A 20,143-nucleotide genomic window follows, 5' to 3' on the forward strand; every position below is an offset into this window, starting at 1 on the left:
TCATGACCAGCTAAGAACATATTTAAACAAGCTTCTGCACTCATCAAACAATCACTGTGTAGAAAGTTGCATAATTAAACTTTTCGGGCCAGGTTAGAGGTGGAGCGCTATTTAACGCTCCTGCTTGAGCATTAACTCCGCTAGAAATAAGCTTTTTTGCATACTTTGAGTCAATCTATTTGCGAGCACACATATGGATGTGCTCCATATCTGATGGAGGCAGTTCATGGTTAACAGGGGGTTATAGGGGTGTGACTATTTAGAATGCGCACAGAGACCAGAAGATAGTTGGTTTGTGGTACATTGAAGTGTTTAGCAAACTCTTGAGAGCATAATTGAATGTATGCAAAAGTCACACATCTTGCTAGTTTTAAAGTACAATTAGACTTCACACTATGTGTGTGTGTGTGTGTGTGTGGTGGGGGGCTTAAAAAAATTATCTAAAAAAAAAAAAAACATACCGATAAAGTTGCCAGTGTCTGTGTGATTTAACTGTTGTTTGACATATGGGGAATGAACAAATTAAATCCATTGTTGTCTTATCAGCGTCTCACGAAACAGCGCATTGCCGAGATTCAGCTACAATGAGAAGTAAAGAGTACAGGGTCGGTTTGTGCATGGGCAAGGTAGGATAATGTGGTGCTGTTCATCTGCTCTATGATTCTGACACTAGTCAGTGAGAGCCTTTTGTATTAAAAGTATTTGTTAAAGTTAAAAAAAATAGACAACCAAGTAAGCAAACAAAAGAAAAAAAAAAAGGAAAGAAAAGAGTAGAAGAAAAACACTTACTATACAGGTTTATAAATGTCATGTCACTAAAATAATAATTACCCCCAAACTCTTCATGTTAAAACATCCTAATTCAAAGAGTCAGCAAATATTAATATTGCTTTTCTCAACAAAATACCGGTTCCTTTTATAGCTGTGTAATTAAAGAAGATTAGTTTAAAGTGATGTTGTCATGTTTGGATTTTGTAGAAATTAATTTACTATTATATCTTTGCATTTCTAAAATAAGCATATATATTGTCCTTGCAAAGCATTGTTTGCTCTTATATGCATGGGCACAGTAAACCAAACATTAAAAAAAAAATAGAAAAAGGAAAAAAAAAGTTTATGCAATATTGTTAGTGTTCTGCTTCAAAATCTGTTCTTTACTTTGGTACCTTTAATATTATTGTAGTCCTCAGTAGGAAATACATTTAACACATGATACAATGATAAAAACGTATTTGAAACATTTATGGGTCTATTTCCTAAAATGTAACTATTATTAGCCCGTACTTGTCTTATGAAAATAATCTGAAAAAACAGTTAAAATATACCCTCTAGAAATCATTATATATAAAATCATTATTTGAAAATTCATTGCATAAAAATCACTATACATTACTATAAAAAAACATTATAACACTAAAATCTCTATATAGAAAACCGCTATGTGTAATATAGTATAAAAATATAGTATAAAAACATCCCTAATAGGACAACACAGAAAAATGAGATAAAAACTATTTGAAAACAACTAATATCCTAGTGCTACTACATCTAATTCATGTTGTTAACTATTTGACTATTTATTAAATTAAAATTATAGCATAAAGGCTTGCAAATCTATATCAATATTTAGGCCATTGGGGGACATACTACCTAACATATGAATCCACTTAGTATCAGCTTGTCTAAGTCTAACCAGACTATCATTACCCTTTTTACTAATAGATTCCAAGATCTTAATGGTAACACCTTCACTGCTATAATTATGTTTGATTTTACAATGATGGGATACACGATGTCCCTCTAACCCGTTTTTAATGTTGTTAAGGTGTTCATACACTCTTCTTTTTATTTTTATTTTTGTGCACCCTATATAAATCAGTCCACACAAACAGGTCAGTTGGTAAACCACAAAGGTTGAGTTACAGTTTGTTCTATAATTAATTTCAAACTTTTTAGATCTATCCCAATTCATAGTATGATCTGTTGTGTTATTTATTATTGTACACATACAACAATCTTTTCTATAGCACTTATAGGTTTCATTTTTTAATGCTAGCCAAGAAGACCCATGTGTGGATTTTTTATTCTGCACTTGTTTTAATTTTGAAGGGGCTATAATACTTTTTAGATCTCTAATAAAGTAAAAATAAATAATTCTGCTTCAGTTTTAGTGCCCCTCCATATTATTATAATGTCATCGATATACCTATAATACTTTAAATTGATGATCACCCCAAAATTTGTCATTCTCAAACATTCCCAAATATACATTAGCATATGAAGGGGTCATATTTGTACCCATTGTGGTACCTTGAGTTTGATTATAATATGTACCCTCAAATGAAAAATAGGTATGTGTGAGAATATATCTGATACATTTTGCTAGACATTCTGTATGTGCTTGTGGAATATTCCATGTAACACTCTGTAATAAAAAAGCTCTAATGCCCTGGTCATGTGAGATATTGGTGTATAGTGATGAAACATCACATGTAATCCATAGAAAATTGCTATCCCAAACTAAACCCTCAAATTTATTTATTGTATCGGTAGTATCTTTTAGATATGATCTTAAACTTTTCGCCATGGGTTATAAATATCAATCAACATACATAGAAAGGTGGCTGCTTATGGAATCAATCCCTGCAACAATTGTTCTCTCAAGGGGTTTTATGGAATCTTTAAGAATTTTTGGGATATGGTAAAAAAAATGAATTTTTGGGTTCTGTCTATAAATGAAATTATATTCGTTGTTGTTAATAAGATCTTGTTCTTTTGCCTCTGTTAGCATTGTACATAATTATTTTCTATATATTTCATTAGGGTTCTTTGCTTAATATTTGATAAACTTGATTGTTATTTAATAATTCATAAGCTTCCTCCAAATAATCAGCTCGATTTTGAACTACCACCCCATCTCCCTTGTCTGCCTGACGTACAATTATTTCTGTATTGTTACTTAACTCTTTCAGGGCTTTCCTTTCGTTAGAATTTAAATAGTCATTATATTTATTTACAAACTTGTTGTGATGTTGACCAAAATATCTATTTCATTCTTCTGTTACTAATTTATTGTATGTGTGGATATTTTCCCCCTGTGCATGAAGGAGAAAAAGTGTGGATGGTGGCTTCAATCCACTATGTTAGATCTGGATTTCCATATCATAAATACTTAAATTTAACAAGTCTTCTTCATTTATGTTCTGTTGTTTCTCATTTTGTATTTGATTCTCATATTCTAAATGTTTAAGGATACTGACTGTTTTAATTTCATCTGAGTTAAAATTTTGGATACTACTTTTTTGTATATTAAATTTTTACTCCTTAGCAAGTGCTGTTTACCTTAGACGTATTTTTAACTAACCTGCCAGGCTTATTTGTTACCTCATACCATTGAGGGTAACAATTGTGAGTGTGAATTTTATTATATATACTTTTTGTGATTTACTTTTAATAAACGGTGTTGTACTATTATAGTGTGTAATATACTTTTTCAAATCTATACACTGTATGGTCAATTAGTCATCCATCACACGAGTGAGAGAAGGAGGAATCCTACCCCAGAGTTATACAGATATTTCCAGCACAGATATCACAAAGAACTGTTTTCACCTGATTTTGTGTGACGAGCACATCACTTGTGTGTTTTATTGGACTAGTCTCATCATATGTAACAAAAAACTGTCGTTTATATGTATTGGCATTGTGGGGTGTCTGTGTAGTGCATACACTAAGCGCTTGGCTTGTAGCCAGTTTTTTCTTGCATATATATATATATATATATATATATATATATATATATATATACACATACATATACATCTTTAGACATGTATATGTATGTTTATCCATGTTAAAGCCCTTTGCCTGCCTTTTTTTTTTACCTGAGATCTCATATCTTTGAGCCCTTATAACATTTTGGTGCAATATTTTATTTTAATATTTTTTATCAGGTAGTGTTATTATGAGTGTAACTATACTTTGCAATGCATTTTTTATGTGATTTGTGACACTTTTTTGCTTTGAGAAACAGTTAACCAGAGCTCTGAGGTTGCGCTAACCAGAGAGCATTAACTTGAATTGCGCTGAAGCGATCACGGGCACGATCACATATATGGCAAATGTTTCACCTCGCATATCGGGGTATTACATATACTGTGCCGTTAGATGCTAAACTGGCGTAAGTAGGACAAACTGGCGATCTTCTGAAATGTGCGCAAATACACATTTTAGTCATCGCAAGTAACTTACGCCAGTATTTTATCCATGGAAAGTGTCAATAAAGAGTAGTTTTATGCAAATTAGGCTAACACTCATAAAAATGAACCGCAATTTCATATAAAAATGTGACACGTAATTATGCTATTCAAAATTCATATATAAACCCATATATAAAGAGATGAAGGTAATACAATTATGATTTCCCATTGTTCTCTCCTCCAAGTATTGTTGATTGTTTTGAGAAGAAATTTAAAGTAAATAAGCAAGTATATGTCCACAATGTGATAAAGTACCTACAAGCTCAATCCATTTGATTATGTTGTGGCTTCAAACTATTTCAAATACACAAATAAACCTTAAAAAAACAATATCATAGTATACTGTCCCTTTAACCTTGAGATGCTGCTTAAATATATGTGTTTGTTAAGGCTTCCAGGGAGTTACGTTGCTTTTTTAGTCAGTGCAAGGGTTGCTGCGCCTGCAATATGTGGCGAGATGAGAATGGAGTAGATTTTCTGAATTCTGCGCGCTTAAGTCCTTACGCTGTATATTGGATACCAAATTGCGCTGCTGTTCTATGTTAGTCTATGGGTAAGAAAAATACATCCGAAGGGTGAAATATACGCACGTAAATTGTATGTTACACCGTATATGTAATACCAAAATCGCGTAAAATCTGGCGACGGAGGATTTTGCGGGCGACGCTGCATATGTAATGGAGGCCCACGTTTACTTTCAACTTGTAACCTGCGCGCAAACGAATGTGAAAACCTGATATCGCTTGTGCGCAAATGTTTGCACTTCACTCGTATTTTGGCCCCTTGTATTCACAAGGCATTTCTATTGTGTTGCTTTAGAATAACATGTCAGCCAAGTCTTAATATTTTTATAAAAAATTAACATCCATTTTTTCTGCAAATTTGTGTTCCAAGTGATTTGTTGGATAACTATACTATAGAATGAAAAATATAGACAGTACATTTCTTTTCTCTACCCTTTACTTGTTTATTCATTTCTTCTTAATCTCCTTTTCTTTATATACTTGCTATCAATCATTCTTTGAATCACTAACCATGTTCTCTTCCTTCCTACTTGCTTATATTTCCCATCCTTACTATATTCACTCCTTTTAAATTGAGATAGAGTAGTAAATGTGATGGTTTTTAGTCAGTTTTTGCACGTATGGTCAACATGTCCCTTTAAAAGTAGGAAGATGGGATTCCCAAACTGTAGCCCCCCATTTTTTTAAAGGGACACAATACTCAACATAGTACTCTGTAATATCTAAAAAATATTTTTTCAAAATGTATTACTGAGTTTTGATTTTTTTTAAACAGATGGCCTGTTCTAAATAAGCACACTTTTTTCTTATTGAAGTTGTCATTGTCTTCAGAGCCCCGGAGATGCCACTCTAAGGGCTAGATTACAAGTGGAGCACTAAATTATCACGTGCCCGCAAATGGGGAAATTTGTCCATTTGCGGGCTTGCAATAAATAATCAGCCATTACAAGTGGCTGGTTGTTGCTACAGTGAGCTTGCGGTAACAGTAAGCACTAATAAAATTAACCAGAGATCAGTTCTCTGGTTAATCTTATAAACATGCCCCAAATGGCCCCAAAATACAGTCTAGCAAATTTTATTAAAAAATAAATGGATTGATTACGAGTTTTGCGGTAAGAGCTGCTTGGTACGAACTTGCAAGTTATTGTCACCGCTCACTTACCTACAGCGTTGGTAATACAGGTTTACAAAAACCCGGCATTAGCAGGCAAGAAGTGAGTGTAGAGCACAATTGAGCTCCATACCGCACTCCAATACCAGCACTGCGGTAAGCTGGATTTACATGTTCGTGCATGATTTCCCCATAGACATCAATGGGGAGAGCCGGCTGAAAAAAAGCCTAACACCTGCAATAAAGCAGCGTAAAGCTCCGTAACGCAGCCCCATTGATTCCTATAGGGAAAGAAAATGTATGTTTACACCTAAAACCCTAACATGAACCTCGAGTCTAAACACCCCTAATCTGCTGCCCCCGACATCGTCGACACCTACATTACACTTATTAACCCCTAATCTGCTGTCCCCGACATCGCCGACACCTACATTATACTTATTAGCCCCTAATCTGCTGGCCCCAACATCGCCGACACCTACATAATGTTATTAATCCCCTAATCTCCCGCCCCCAATGTCACCGCAACCAACCTACACTTATTAGCCCCTAATCTGCCGCACCCAACGTCGCCGCCACTATACTAAATTTATTAACCCCTAAACCTAACCCTAAGTCTAACCCTAACCCTAACACCCACTAACTTTAATGTAATTAAAATAAATCTAACTAAAACCTACTATTAATAACTAAATAATTCCTATTTAAAACTAAATACTTACCTGTAAAATAAACCCTAAGCTAGCTACAATATAACTAATAGTTACATTGTATCTAGCTTAGTTTTTCATTTTTATTTCACAGGCAAGTTTATATTTATTTTAACTAGGTAGAAAAGTTACTAAATAGTTATTAACTATTTACTAACTACCTAGCTAAAATAAATACACATTTACCTGTAAAATAAAACCTAACCTGTCTTACACTAATACCTAACCTTACACTACATTTAAATAAATTACATAAATTAAATACAATTAACTAAATTACAAAAAAACACTAAATTACACAAATTAAAAAAAGAAATTCTTAGATATTTAATCTAATTACACCTTATCTAATAGCCCTATCAAAATTAAAAAAAACCTCAAAATACCCCCCCAACCTAAACTACCAATAGCCCTTTTTGCGGGGCATTGCCCCAAAGAAATCAGCTCTTTTACCTGTACAAACAACCCCCCAACAGTAAAACCCACCACCCACACAACCGACACCCCAAATAAAATCCTAACTAAAAAAAACCTAAGCTCCCCACTGCCCTGAAAAGGGCATTTGGATGGGCATGCCCTTAAAAGGGCATTTAGCTCTTTTTCTGCCCAAACCCTAATCTAAAAATAAAACCCACCCAATAAACCCTTAAAAACGCCTAACACTAACCCCCGAAGATCCACTTACAGTTTTTGAAGACCCGACATCCATCCTCAACAAAGCCGGCAGAAGTCCTCAACAAAGCGGCAGAAGGCTTCATCCAGATGGCATCTTCTATCTTCATCCATCTGGCGTGGAGCAGGTCCATCTTCAAGACATCCGGCGCGGAGCATCCTCTTCAATCAACGTCTTCTTGAACAATGAATTCTTCTTTAAATGACGTCATCCAAGATGACATCCCTTGAATTCCGATTGGCTGATAAAATTCTATCAGCCAATCGGAATTAAAGGTGAAAAAAATCATATTGGCTGAGGCTATCAGCCAATAGGATTGAGCTTGCATTCTATTGGCTGTTCCAATCAGCCAATAGAATGCGAGCTTAATCCTATTGGCTGATTGTATCAGCCAATAGGATTGAAGCTCAATCTTATTGGCCGATTGCATCAGCCAATAGGATTTTTTCACCTTTAATTCCGATTGACTGATAGAATTCTACCAGTCAAGGGACGCCATCTTGGATAACGTCATTTGAAGGAGAATTTATTGTTCAAGAAGACGTCGATTGAAGAGGATGCTCCACGCCGGATGTCTTGAAGATGGACCCGCTCCGCGCTGGATGGATGAAGACAGAAGATGCCGTCTGGATGAAAACTTCTGCCCGGTTGGATGAAGACTTCTGCCCGGTTGGATGAAGACTTCTGCCGCTTCGTTGAGGACTTCTGCTGGCTTCGTTGAGGATGGATATCCCTTCTTCAAAAACTGTAAGTGGATCTTCGGGGGTTAATGTTAGGCTTTTTTAAGGGTTTATTGGGTGGGTTTTATTTTTAGATTAGGATTTGGGCAGACAAAGAACTAAATGCACTTTTCAGGGCAATGGGGAGCTTAGGTTTTTTAGTTAGGATTTTATTTGGGGGGTTGGTTGTGTTGGTGGTGGGTTTTTCTGTTTGCGGTTTGTTTGTATCTTTTTTACAGGTAAAAGAGCTGATTTATTTGGGACAAAGCCCCGCAAAGACCCTTTTAAAGGCTATTGGTAGTTTAGTTTAGGCTGGGGGGGTATTTTGGGGGGGGGGTATTTTGATAGGGCTATTAGATTAGGTGTAATTAGTTTAAATATCTGATAATTTCTTTTTTTATTTTGTGTAATTTAGTGTTTGTTTGTTTTTGTAATTTAGTTAATTGTATTTAATTTATGTAATTTATTTTATTGTAGTGTAAGGTTAGGTGTTAGTGTAAAACAGGTTAGGTTTTATTTTACAGGTAAATGTGTATTTATTTTAGCTAGGTAGTTAGTAAATAGTTAATAACTATTTAGTAACTATTCTACCTAGTTAAAATAAATACAAAGTTGCCTGTGAAATAAAAATAAAACCTAAGCTAGATACAATGTAACTATTAGTTATATTGCAGCTAGCTTTAGGTTTATTTTACAGGTAAGTATTTAGTTTTAAATAGGAATTATTTAGTTATTAATAGTAGGTTTTTTTTAGATTTATTTTAATTACATTAAAGTTAGTGGGTGTTAGGTTTAGGGTTAGACTAGTGTAGGTAGGTTGCGGCGACATTGGGAGCGGGAGATTAGGGGATTAATAACATTATGTAGGTGTCGGCGATGTTGGGGCCAGCAGATTAGGGGCTAATAAGTACAGTGAGTGCAGAATTATTAGGCAAATGAGTATTTTGACCACATCATCCTCTTTATGCATGTTGTCTTACTCCAAGCTGTATAGGCTCGAAAGCCTACTACCAATTAAGCATATTAGGTGATGTGCATCTCTGTAATGAGAAGGGGTGTGGTCTAATGACATCAACACCCTATATCAGGTGTGCATAATTATTAGGCAACTTCCTTTCCTTTGGCAAAACGGGTCAAAAGAAGGACTTGACAGGCTCAGAAAAGTCAAAAATAGTGAGATATCTTGCAGAGGGATGCAGCACTCTTAAAATTGCAAAGCTTCTGAAGCGTGATCATCGAACAATCAAGCGTTTCATTCAAAATAGTCAACAGGGTCGCAAGAAGCGTGTGGAAAAACCAAGGCGCAAAATAACTGCCCATGAACTGAGAAAAGTCAAGCGTGCAGCTGCCAAGATGCCACTTGCCACCAGTTTGGCCATATTTCAGAGCTGCAACATCACTGGAGTGCCCAAAAGCACAAGGTGTGCAATACTCAGAGACATGGCCAAGGTAAGAAAGGCTGAAAGACGACCACCACTGAACAAGACGCACAAGCTGAAACGTCAAGACTGGGCCAAGAAATATCTCAAGACTGATTTTTCTAAGGTTTTATGGACTGATTAAATGAGAGTGAGTCTTGATGGGCCAGATGGATGGGCCCGTGGCTGGATTGGTAAAGGGCAGAGAGCTCCAGTCCGACTCAGACGCCAGCAAGGTGGAGGTGGAGTACTGGTTTGGGCTGGTATCATCAAAGATGAGCTTGTGGGGCCTTTTCGGGTTGAGGATGGAGTCAAGCTTAACTCCCAGTCCTACTGCCAGTTTCTGGAAGACACCTTCTTCAAGCAGTGGTACAGGAAGAAGTCTGCATCCTTCAAGAAAAATATGATTTTCATGCAGGACAATGCTCCATCACACGCGTCCAAGTACTCCACCGCGTGGCTGGCAAGAAAGGGTATAAAAGAAGAAAATCTAATGACATGGCCTCCTTGTTCACCTGATCTGAACCCCATTGAGAACCTGTGGTCCATCATCAAATGTGAGATTTACAAGGAGGGAAAACAGTACACCTCTCTGAACAGTGTCTGGGAGGCTGTGGTTGCTGCTGCACGCAATGTTGATGGTGAACAGATCAAAACACTGACAGAATCCATGGATGGCAGGCTTTTGAGTGTCCTTGCAAAGAAAGGTGGCTATATTGGTCCCTGATTTGTTTTTGTTTTGTTTTTGAATGTCAGAAATGTATATTTGTGAATGTTGAGATGTTATATTGGTTTCACTGGTAAAAATAAATAATTGAAATGGGTATATATTTGTTTTTTGTTAAATTGCCTAATAATTATGCACAGTAATAGTCACCTGCACACACAGATATCCCCCTAAAATAGCTATAACTAAAAACAAACTAAAAACTACTTCCAAAACTATTCAGCTTTGATATTAATGAGTTTTTTGGGTTCATTGAGAACATGGTTGTTGTTCAATAATAAAATTAATCCTCAAAAATACAACTTGCCTAATAATTCTGCACTCCCTGTATAATGTAGGTATCGGCGATGTTGGGGACATCAGATTAGGGGTTAATAAGTGTAATGTAGGTGTCGGCGATGTCGGGGGCAGCAGATTAGGGGTGTTTAGACTCGAGGTTCATGTTAGGGTTTTAGGTGTAAACATAAATTTTCTTTCCCTATAGGAATCAATGGGGCTGCGTTACGGAGCTTTACGCTGCTTTATTGCAGGTGTTAGGCTTTTTTTCAGCCGGCTCTCCCCATTGATGTCTATGGGGAAATCATGCACGAACATGTAAATCCAGCTTACTGCAGCGCTGGTATTGGAGTGCGGTATGGAGCTCAATTGTGCTCTACACTCACTTCTTGCCTGCTAATGCCGGCAGATTAGGGGTTAATAAATGTAGGTAGGTGGCGGCAATGTTAGGGGCGGCAGATTAGGGATTAAAAATATATAACTAGTGTTTGCGATGCAGGAGTACGGAGGTTTAGGGGTTAATATGTTTATTATAGTGGCGGCGATGTCGGGAGCGGCAGATTAGGGGTTAATAATTTTATTTTTATTGTTGCGATGCGGGAGGGCCTCAGTTTAGGAGTTAATAGGTAGTTTATGGGTGTTAGTGTACTTTTTAGAACTTTAGTTATGAGTTTATGTTACAGCTTTGTAGTGTAAAACTCATAACTACTGACTTTCAGTTTACGCTATGGATCTTGAATTTTTAGGGTGTACCGCTCACTTTTTGGCCTCCCAGGCAGACTCATAATACCGGCGCAAAGAAAGTCCCATTGAAAAAGGACTTTTTGAACGCTGCGGTAGTTACGTTGCGTTACAGCCAAAAAAGTGTGCGGTGCCCCTAAACCTGTAAGATTTGTAATACCAGCGGTAGTGAAAAAGAGCCTTAATGCTGCTTTTTCACTCATACCACAAAAATCTAGCTGAAAGATAGCAGCATCTTTATTTTTTAATAAAATTACTGCTCTAGGCCAGTGTTTCTCAACAGCCGGGCCGTGGCCCACTACCGGACCACGACAGCCCTGCTGGTGGGCCGCGACCCGACATAGTCTCCAGACACTCACTCTGACAAACCCGCCTTTACATATCTTGGATATTTCGGATGGGCCTGTCAGAGTGCCACTTCGCATGTCCGTTTGCGCACTGTGAGCGGGTAGCGGTGGACGGCGCACTGTAAGCGGGTAGTAGCGGCGGGTGGCGTGCAGAGCGGGAAGCATCGGCTCACAGGTAAGTAAGCCCACTGACACCAATGACATATAATTACAGCCACTGGACACCAATGTGTATGTATAAACAACCTGACATGAATGTGTATGAGTAAACTATGTGTGTATATATATATATATATATATATATATGTATTCCACTGACACCAATGAATTATCATATAATTAACCCACTGTAATATATATATATTATAATTATATAATAATTCAGTGATGTCAGTGGGATCCATATATATATATATATATATGTATATATATATATATATATATATATATACATATAGTTTACAGTGGGTTAATTATATAATTCATTGGTGTCAGTGGGATATTTATATGGATCCCACTGACACAAATTAATTATTACATAATTTTATATATATATATATATATATATATATATATATATATATATATATATATATTTTTAATATAGATTTCTTCCGAACCTACTCCAACCCACTCCCGATGCTCACCGGGCCCTGGACAGGTCCGGCTAAAACTTACCGGGCCTTGAGGTCACTTAGGTTGAGAACCACTGCTCTAGGCAGTATTTTGGGGCTAGAGTTGATGGGAGTGGGGTGTTTGAAAAAAACGGCCAGAGAATTTTGCCTTTACATTGCGGTCTATGGGAACTGTGTGTTCCCTGTAAATATGTATGTATATGCTTATATACATATATATGTATGTGTTAATATGTGTACTGTATATACACATATTAACACATAAATATATATTGGAATATAATCATATACATAAATATATTTAAATTGCTGCCATTTCTGCTCTACTTACCCCCTTCGTGGTGCTGGAGTTCTGATGCTGTCTCTGCTATGGAAGCACGCTCTTGTGAACGCAATACTTCCAAGCAATGTCAACGTAAGGTCGCGTTCACATTGCTGTAAACTTGTAATACTAGCGCACAATAGTGTTTGCTAGTATTACACAGTGGAGTGCAAATATCGCTTTCATAAAAGCGATATGTAGCACTCCACTTGTAATCTGGTCCTAAGTTGTTGTTTTTTAATAAATTGGGGGGTAGTTATCAAGCCGTCAACCTCAAATATGCTGGAATTCCGCAGCGTATTTGTGGCGAGGCTGATACGCCTTAGTTATCAAAGGCTCGAGACCGGCAAAAGTAGAATTTTGTGACGTAAGCATCGATTCGCCGGACTCCGTCCGACACAGATCGATTCTTACGTCACTCCAGATGTTCCGCACACAAGTGCGGCACATTCTCACTACTTTTGCTAGTTATCAAAAAACTAGCAGGTACGCTCGGCACTTTTACGGCCCTGGTTTTCAATCCTCCACCCCTGGAGGCGGCGGATCCCATAGGAATCAATGGGAGTCTGACCATAGCGAAAGTACAAGTTCGCTGCTGACAGACATCCCATTGATTCCTATGGGAGCTGTCTACACCTAACACCCTAACATGTACCCCGAGTCTAAACACCGCTAATCTGACCCCCCCTACACCGCCGCAAATAAATAAAGTTATTACCCCCTAAACCGCCGCTCCCGGAGCCCACCGCAAGCTACTCTATACATATTAACCCCTAAACCGCCGCTCCCGGAGCCCACCGCAACTATAATAAATGTATTAACCCCTATCCTGCCCCCCCTACACCGTCGCCACCTATAATAAATTTATTAACCCCTAATCTGCCCCCCCTACACCGTCGCCACCTATAATAAATTTATTAAACCCTATCCTGCCCCCACTACGCCGCCGCCACTGTAATAAAATTATTAACCCCTAAACCTAAGTCTAACCCTAACCCTAACGCCCCCCTAACTTAAATATTAATTAAATAAATCTAAATAAATTAACTCTTATTAACTAAATGAATCCTATTTAAAACTAAATACTTACCTTTAAAATAAACCCTAATATAGCTACAATATAAATAATAATTATATTCTAGCTATCTTAGGATTTATATTTATTTTACAGGTAACTTTCAATTTATTTTAACCATGTACAATAACTATTAAATAGTTATTAACTATTTAATAGCTTACCTAGCTAAAATAAAGAGAAATGTACCTGTGAAATAAATCCTAACCTAAGTTACAATTACACCTAACACTACACTATACTTTAATAAATTATTCCTATTTAAAAATAAATACTTACCTGTAAAATAAACCCTAAGATAGCTACAATATAATTAATAATTATATTATAGCTATCTTAGGATTTATATTTATTTTACAGGTAACTTTGTATTTATTTTAGCTAGTTAGAATAGTTATTAAATAGTTATTAACTATTTAATAACTACCTAGAATAAAAGAAATACAAAATTACCTGTAAAATAAATCCTAACCTAAGTTACAATTAAACCTAATACTACACTATCATTAAATTAACTAAATAAACTACCTACAAATAACTACAATTAAATACAATTACATAAACTAACTAAAGTACAAAAAATAAAAAAAGCTAAGTTACAAAAAATAAAAAAATAAGTTACAAACATGTTAAAAATATTACAACAATTTTAAGCTACTTACACCTAATCTAAGCCCCCTAATAAAATAACAAACCCCCCCAAAATAAAAAAAATCCCTACCCTATTCTAAATTAAATAAATTTCAAAGCTCTTTTACCTTACCAGCCCTTAAAAGAGCCATTTGTGGGGGCATGCCCCAAAAAGTTCAGCTCTTTTGCCTGTAAAAGAAAAATACAACCCCCCCCAACATTAAAACCCACCACCCACATACCCCTAATCTAACCCAAACCCCCCTTACAAAAACCTAACACTAATCCCCTGAAGATCATCCTACCTTGAGTCGTCTTCACTCAGCCGAGCCACCGATGGAACTGAAGAGGACATCCGGAGCGGAAGAAGTTAATCCTCCAAGCGGCGCTGAAGAAATCTTCCATCCGATGAAGTCATCATCCAGGCGGCGCTGAAGAAGTCTTCGATCCGGCCGATGTCATCTTCAAAGAGGCGCTGAAGAGGTCTTCTATCCGGGCGAAGTCATCTTCCAAGCCGGGTCTTGAATCTTCCTTCCGCCGACGCGGAACCACCTTCTTCACCGACGGACTACGACGAATGACGGCTCCTTTAAGGGACGTCATCCAAGATGGCGTCCCCTCAATTCCGATTGGCTGATAGGATTCTATCAGCCAATCGGAATTAAGGTAGGAAAAATCTGATTGGCTGATGGAATCAGCCAATCAGATTGAGCTCGCATTCTATTGGCTGTTCCGATCAGCCAATAGAATGCGAGCTCAATCTGATTGGCTGATTGGATCAGCCAATCGGATTGAACTTGAATCTGATTGGCTGATTCCATCAGCCAATCAGATTTTCCTACCTTAATTCCGATTGGCTGATAGAATCCTATCAGCCAATCGGAATTGAGGGGACGCCATCTTGGATGACGTCCCTTAAAGGAGCCGTCATTCGTCGTAGTCCGTCGGTGAAGAAGGTGGTTCCGCGTCGGCGGAAGGAAGATTCAAGACCCGGCTTGGAAGATGACTTCGCCCGGATATAAGACCTCTTCAGCGCCTCTTTGAAGATGACATCGGCCGGATCGAAGACTTTTCTTCAGCGCCGCCTGGATGATGACTTCATCGGATGGAAGATTTCTTCAGCGCCGCTTGGAGGATTAACTTCTTCCACTCCGGATGTCCTCTTCAGTTCCATCAGTGGCTCGGCTGAGTGAAGACGACTCAAGGTAGGATGATCTTCAGGGGATTAGTGTTAGGTTTTTGTAAGGGGGGTTTGGGTTAGATTAGGGGTATGTGGGTGGTGGGTTTTAATGTTGGGGGGGTTGTATTTTTCTTTTACAGGCAAAAGAGCTGTTTTCTTTGGGGCATGCCTCCACAAATGGCCCTTTTAAGGGCTGGTAAGGTAAAAGAGCTTTGAAATTTATTTAATTTAGAATAGGGTAGGGCATTTTTTTATTTTGGGGGGTTTGTTATTTTATTAGGGGGCTTAGATTAGGTGTAAGTATCTTAAAATTGTTGTAATATTTTTAACATGTTTGTAACTTATTTTTTTATTTTTTGTAACTTAGCTTTTTTTATTTTTTGTACTTTAGTTAGTTTATGTAATTGTATTTAATTGTAGTTATTTGTAGGTAGTTTATTTAATTAATTTAATGATAGTGTAGTATTAGGTTTAATTGTAACTTAAGTTAGGATTTATTTTACAGGTAATTTTGTATTTCTTTTAGCTAGGTAGTTATTAAATAGTTAATAACTATTTAATAACTATTCTAACTAGCTAAAATAAATACAAAGTTACCTGTAAAATAAATATAAATCCTAAGATAGCTACAATGTAATTATTATTTATATTGTAGCTATATTAGGGTTTATTTTACAGGTAAGTATTTAGTTTTAAATAGGAATAATATATTAAAGTATAGTGTAGTGTTAGGTGTAATTGTAACTTAGGTTAGGATTTATTTCACAGGTACATTTCTCTTTATTTTAGCTAGGTAAGCTATTAAATAGTTAATAACTATTTAATAGTTATTGTACATGGTTAAAATAAATTGAAAGTTACCTGTAAAATAAATATAAATCCTAAGATAGCTAGAATATAATTATTATTTATATTGTAGCTATATTAGGGTTTATTTTAAAGGTAAGTATTTAGTTTTAAATAGGATTCATTTAGTTAATAAGAGTTAATTTATTTAGATTTATTTAATTAATATTTAAGTTAGGGGGGCGTTAGGGTTAGGGTTAGACTTAGGTTTAGGGGTTAATAATTTTATTACAGTGGCGGCGGCGTAGTGGGGGGCAGTATAGGGGTTAATAAATTTATTATAGGTGGCGACGGTGTAGGGGGGGCAGATTAGGGGTTAATAAATTTATTATAGGTGGCGACAGTGTAGGGGGGGCAGGATAGGGGTTAATAGGTTTAATATAGGTTGCGGCGGGTTCATGGAGCGGCGGTTTAGGGGTTAAACTATTTAGTTGCGGAGAGGTGCGGGATCAGCAGGATAGGGGTTAATAATTTTATAATAGAGGGCGACGGTGTAGGGGGGGCAGGATAGGGGTTACTAGGTATACTGTAGGTGGCAGCGGTGTCCGGGAGCGGCGGTTTAGGGGTTAATACATTTATAAGAGTTGCGGCAGGGTCTAGGAGCGGCGGTTTAGGGGTTAATACATTTATAAGAGTTGCGGCGGGGTCTAGGAGCGGCGGTTATGGGGTTAGTAACTTTATTTAGTTGCGAGAGGCTCCGGGGGCGCCGGTATAGGGGGTAGAACAGTGCAGTTTAGTGTGAGTGCTTAGTGACAGGCTAGCAATAAAGCTGGGAAAAAGCCGAAGGGCAGCGAGATCGGATGAGTGATAACTGTCACAGTCCGCTGCTCATCGCCCCGCGGCTTTTTGACAGCTTTATTTGATAACTTAGGCGTATTTTTTCAGGTCCGCGGTGGCGAAGGTAGGCGAGCTTAGGCGGGCGTATTGGGCCGGCGAAGTCAGAAAAGTAGACGGCTTGATAACTACCCCCCATTGTGTGCACGATTTAGTAATAGTGTAAAATATTCCTGTGAGCTACCATTCGATAGCAAGAAACAGGTTAATCAATAATAATGTGCATGTTTTGTTAAATTGTGCGCACACTTTATTAAAAAGAAAATTCCCTGTGGAAACTCTTAGGCTTCATACTTGTCAGCCAATGAGCAGTACAGTCCCAGGAGTCAGTTATATGTAATCATGCACTTTCTGTTTGTTTCTCATTAGTTTTCACGTAACCCTTTTTGACATAAAATATTTGAATTTGTTTAGCTGCTGTTGTTTTATTTGAACTGTAGACATATAGTGATCCAGACACGCCTGTGCAACTGAGCCTACCTACCTGATCCTCAACAAAGGATAAGAAGAATGCAAAGTAACTTTTTATAATGATTTTAAACTCCTCTTTCTGAATTATGAAAGCAACATGTGGGTTTCTTGCCCTTTAAGATTGGAGGGCAACCATACATTTTATGATAAAGAACAACATCCACCAGCACCCTTTTTGTGTCCACATCTCTCACCCATTTTTTGGCGAACGCGAACTTCCGCAAATGTTCGCGAACCGGCGAATCGGGCGAACCGCCATAGACTTCAATAGGCAGGCGAATTTTAAAACCCACAGGGACTCTTTCTGGCCACAAAAGTGATGGAAAAGTTGTTTCAAGGGGACTAACACCTGGACTGTGGTATGCCGGAGGGGGATCCATGGCAAACTCCCATGGAAAATTACATAGTTGATGCAGAGTCTGGTTTTAATCCATAAAGGGCATAAATCACCTAACATTCCTAAATTGTTTGGAATAACGTGCTTTAAAACATCAGGTATGATGTTGTATCGTTCAGGTAGTGTAAGGGGTTTTTTTTTTTTAAATCTACACTACTGTTTTAGCAGATATGACTTGCACTGGTGTGACACTGTGCCCTGGCAGGACCTGGAACGCACACGTGTGAGGGAAACTGACTGCTATTATTTCACAGTAAAAAAGGTTGTTTTTTTTTTAAATGTATGTACACTACTGTTTTAGTAGATATGACTTGCACTGGTGTGACACTGTGCCCTGGCAGGACCTGGAGCGCACACGTGTGAGGGAAACTGACTGCTATTATTTCACAATAAAAAAGGTTTTTTTTTTTTTTAAATGTATGTACACTACTGTTTTAGTAGATATGACTTGCACTGGTGTGACACTGTGCCCTGGCAGGACCTGGAGCGCACACGTGTGAGGGAAACTGACTGCTATTATTTCACAATAAAAAAGGTTTGTTTTTTTTTTTTTAAATGTATGTACACTACTGTTTTAGCAGATATGACTTGCACTGGTGTGACACTGTGCCCTGGCAGGACCTGGAACGCACACGTGTGAAGGAAACTGACTGCTATTATTTCACACAGTAAAAAAAGTTTTTTTTTTTTTTAAATGTACACTACTGTTTTAGCAGATATGACTTGCACTGGTGTGACACTGTGCCCTGGCAGGACCTGAAACGCACACGTGCGAAGGAAACTGACTGCTATTATTTCAATTTAAAAAAAGGTTTTTTTTTCTTTTTTTTTTTAAATGTACACTACTGTTTTAGCAGATATGACTTGCACTGGTGTCACACTGTGCCCTGGCAGAACCTGAAACGCACACACACGTGTGAAGGAAACTGACTGCTATTATTTCAAATTAAAAAAAGTTTTTTTTTGTTTTTTTAAATGTACGCTACTGTTTTAGCAGATATGACTTGCACTGGTGTCACACTGTGCCCTGGCAGGACCTCAAATGCACACGTGTGAAGGAAAATGACTGCTATTATTTCAAATTAAAAAAAGTTTTTTTTGTTTTTTTTAAATGTACACTACTGTTACACCAGATATGAGTGTTGGCACTGGGCAAGTGGGCACAGTATACGCTGTGAGCCTGAGCTGGCAGGCAGGCTGCAATTAGATTACACAGGAAGAAAAAAAAAAAAAGCAGGCTGATGTTCTAGCCCTAAAAAGGGCTTTTTGGGGTGCTGTCCTTACAGCAGAGATCAGATGAGTCCTTCAGGACTGTAGTGGACACTGAATACACTAGCCTAGGGCAACCATACATTTTATGATAAAGAACAACATCCACCAGCACCCTTTTTGTGTCCACATCTCTCACCCATTTTTCTGCTGTGCTTCTAAGCTATGTTTCTTTCATTTTTTCATCCCTGAAGACTATTGGTGGCTTTGAATAATTCTGGCCCATGAGTAACTTGAGCGAACAGGGATTACATGTATGAAGAAAAAATATATAATTGACTATGTTAAAGTGCATAATTATACCTTTGCATTGTTAAATAGTGATGTCGCAAACCTAAAATTTTGCGTTCGCGAACGGTGAACACGAACTTCCGCAAATGTTCGCGAACCGGCGACCTGGACGAACCGCCATAGACTTCAATAGGCAGGCGAATTTTAAAACCCACAGGGGCTCTTTCTGGCCACAAAAGTGATGGAAAAGTTGTTTCAAGGGGACTAACACCTGGACTGTGGTATGCCGGAGGGGGATCCATGGCAAAACTCCCATGGAAAATTACATAGTTGATGCAGAGTCTGGTTTTAATCCATAAAGGGCATAAATCACCTAACATTCCTAAATTGTTTGGAATAACGTGCTTTAAAACATCAGGTATGATGTTGTATCGTTCAGGTAGTGTAAGGTTTTTTTTTTTTAAATCTACACTACTGTTTTAGCAGATATGACTTGCACTGGTGTGACACTGTGCCCTGGCAGGACCTGGAACGCACACGTGTGAGGGAAACTGACTGCTATTATTTCACAATAAAAAAGGGTTTGTTTTTTTTAAATGTATGTACACTACTGTTTTAGTAGATATGACTTGCACTGGTGTGACACTGTGCCCTGACAGGACCTGAAACGCACACGTGCGAAGGAAACTGACTGCTATTATTTGTAATTTAAAAAAAGTTTTTTTTTGTTTTTTTTTAAATGTACACT

Source organism: Bombina bombina, chromosome 5 (genome assembly GCF_027579735.1).
Source record: "Bombina bombina isolate aBomBom1 chromosome 5, aBomBom1.pri, whole genome shotgun sequence".
NCBI lineage: Eukaryota > Metazoa > Chordata > Amphibia > Anura > Bombinatoridae > Bombina > Bombina bombina.